The following is a 2,199-nucleotide window of genomic DNA, read 5'->3' as shown; positions in this document are numbered from 1 at the left end:
TTCCACCTTTGGGCTTTAATCATGAGAGTGACTGGTTTGGGATCCAAAACAGAAAATAGGTCCTTTCTTCCTCCCAGGCTCTGGGATTCAGCCCTTAGCATTTGTTATATAGCACTTTCTAGCTTCACAAATTTTTACAAGCATTAACTAGTTAACCCTCACAGTGACCATGTAAGGAAGGTAAATAACTGAGCTCATCCTCATTTTACAGTCAGGGAAACAGAGGCAGAGAATTTAAGGCTCCTTACAGTTTTGTTTCTGACCTGGAACCAAAATGCCAGGGTGAGTTCAGATGTGACAACTGGAATTCTACCCTCTTGCAAACACATCAAAAATTGAAAGAGAATTTGTCTCTGTGGCTTCAGTTGTCACCTCTCTGTGTTTAGAATGGGATCAACAGAAATTAGAGAGGAGAAGGACCTATTAGAGCATCTAGTCTATCGCCATGCCAGTGCAGGGTGGTTTTTCTCTTGTTTTAGTCAGTCTAGTTCTAAACAACCCAAGCACTGGAGCTTCTACCATTTGCCTAGGAAGAATTTAATTAATATTAGTGTCATGAAGTTTTTCCTGGTAATCATGCTAAATTTTCTATTTTTTAATTTTATCCCATTATGCCCCCAGGTACCATTTCTCTCCCTCTCTGATGTGCATAAGGGACAAGTTGATTATTATGACATTTCCTCTTCTCCCCTTGCCTCCATTAGCCATTGTATAGGTAAACTGAACAGCATTTGGCTTGTACTTAAAGTCAGTCCAACCCCCTAATAATTGTGTTCCTTTTCTCTGAACGCCTTTCAATTTGTCAATATTTTTCTGTTATTGAGGCACCCAGATAGAAACCTGTATTCCAGGCAGGGCTGCAGTTATACAGATGGTGTAATTCCCTTCCAGCTCTGTGATTTGATAGTTTCATATACAGTAACTCCTCACTTAAAGTCGTCCCGGTTAACATTGTTTCATTGTTACGTTGCTTATCAATTAGGGAACATGCTCGTTTAAAGTTGTGCAATGCTCCCTTCTAACGTCCACTGCTTGCAGGAAGAGCAGTCCGTTGCAGCGGGCTGGTGGGGGCTTGGAACCAGGGTGGACCGGCAGCCCCCCATCAGCTCCCCTCTCCCGTAAGTTCCCTGTGCAGCAGCTGCCCAGCAGGCTACCAATTGCAGCTGTCCCTCCCCCCACTGCCATGTGCTGCTCCTGCCCTCTGCCTTGGAGCTGCTCCCCGAGACTCCTGCTTGCTGTGCAGGGGGGAGGGGAAGAAGAGGGGGGCTAACATCAGGGTGTCCCCCCCACACACCCCGCTTACCCCATCTTCCATAGAGCAGAGGGGAAACAGGACAGGGCTCAGGACGGAGGAAGGGAGGGAGCTTGCTGGCAGCAGCTGCGGTCTCAGCAAGCTGATCTAATTAACAAGGCAGTGTACTAGGGTTACCATATTTCCTCATTAAAAAAAGAGGACACTCCACGGGGCCCTAGCCCCGGCCCTGCCCCAACTCCGCCCCTTCCCCAAAGTCCCCGCCCCAACTCCGCCCCCTCCCCTGAGTGCCCCGCATTCCCCCTCCTCCCTCCCAGCCGCGAAACAGCCATCCGAGGGCTACCGGCTTCACGGTTTGCCGGGCAGCCCCCAGACCTCCAGACCCTGCCCCCGGCCGGGCGCTTCCCCAGTGCAGCCGGAGCCCGGGAGCGGAAGCGCCCGGCTGGGGGTGCAGGGTCTGGAGGTCTGGGGGCTGCCCAGCAAACCGTGAAGCCGGTAGCGCTCGGGCAGCTTGGCTCTTCAGCTACACGGAGCTGAGGTGTCTGGGGGGAGCAGCAGCAGCCGCCACAGGGAAATCCGCCTGCAGCTCGCAGCCTGCGGGAGCCGCAAGGTAAGCAGGGGACTGGGGCAGGGATGCCGGCAAAGCTATTTTCCCGTACATGTTCGGCTTTTTGGCAATTCCCCCCAGACGGGGATTTGAGGACCAAAAAGCCGGACATGTCCGGGAAAAACCAGATGTATGGTAACCCTACCTAACTGCCCCCCAGGACTCCGCCCCCTACCTAAGCCTCCCTGCTCTTTGTCCCCTGACTGCCCCCTCCTGAGACCTTCCCCCCATCCTAACTGGCCCCCTAGGACCCTACGCCCTACCTGTCCCCTGACTGCCCCAACCCTTATCCACACCCCCACCCCAGACAGACACCAGGGACTCCCACGCCCCATCCAAC

Source organism: Terrapene carolina, unplaced genomic scaffold, assembly GCF_002925995.2.
Source record: "Terrapene carolina triunguis isolate 2854851 unplaced genomic scaffold, T_m_triunguis-2.0 Scaffold66, whole genome shotgun sequence".
Classification (NCBI taxonomy): Eukaryota; Metazoa; Chordata; order Testudines; family Emydidae; genus Terrapene; species Terrapene triunguis.
Note: the sequence above shows the minus strand (reverse complement) of the source record.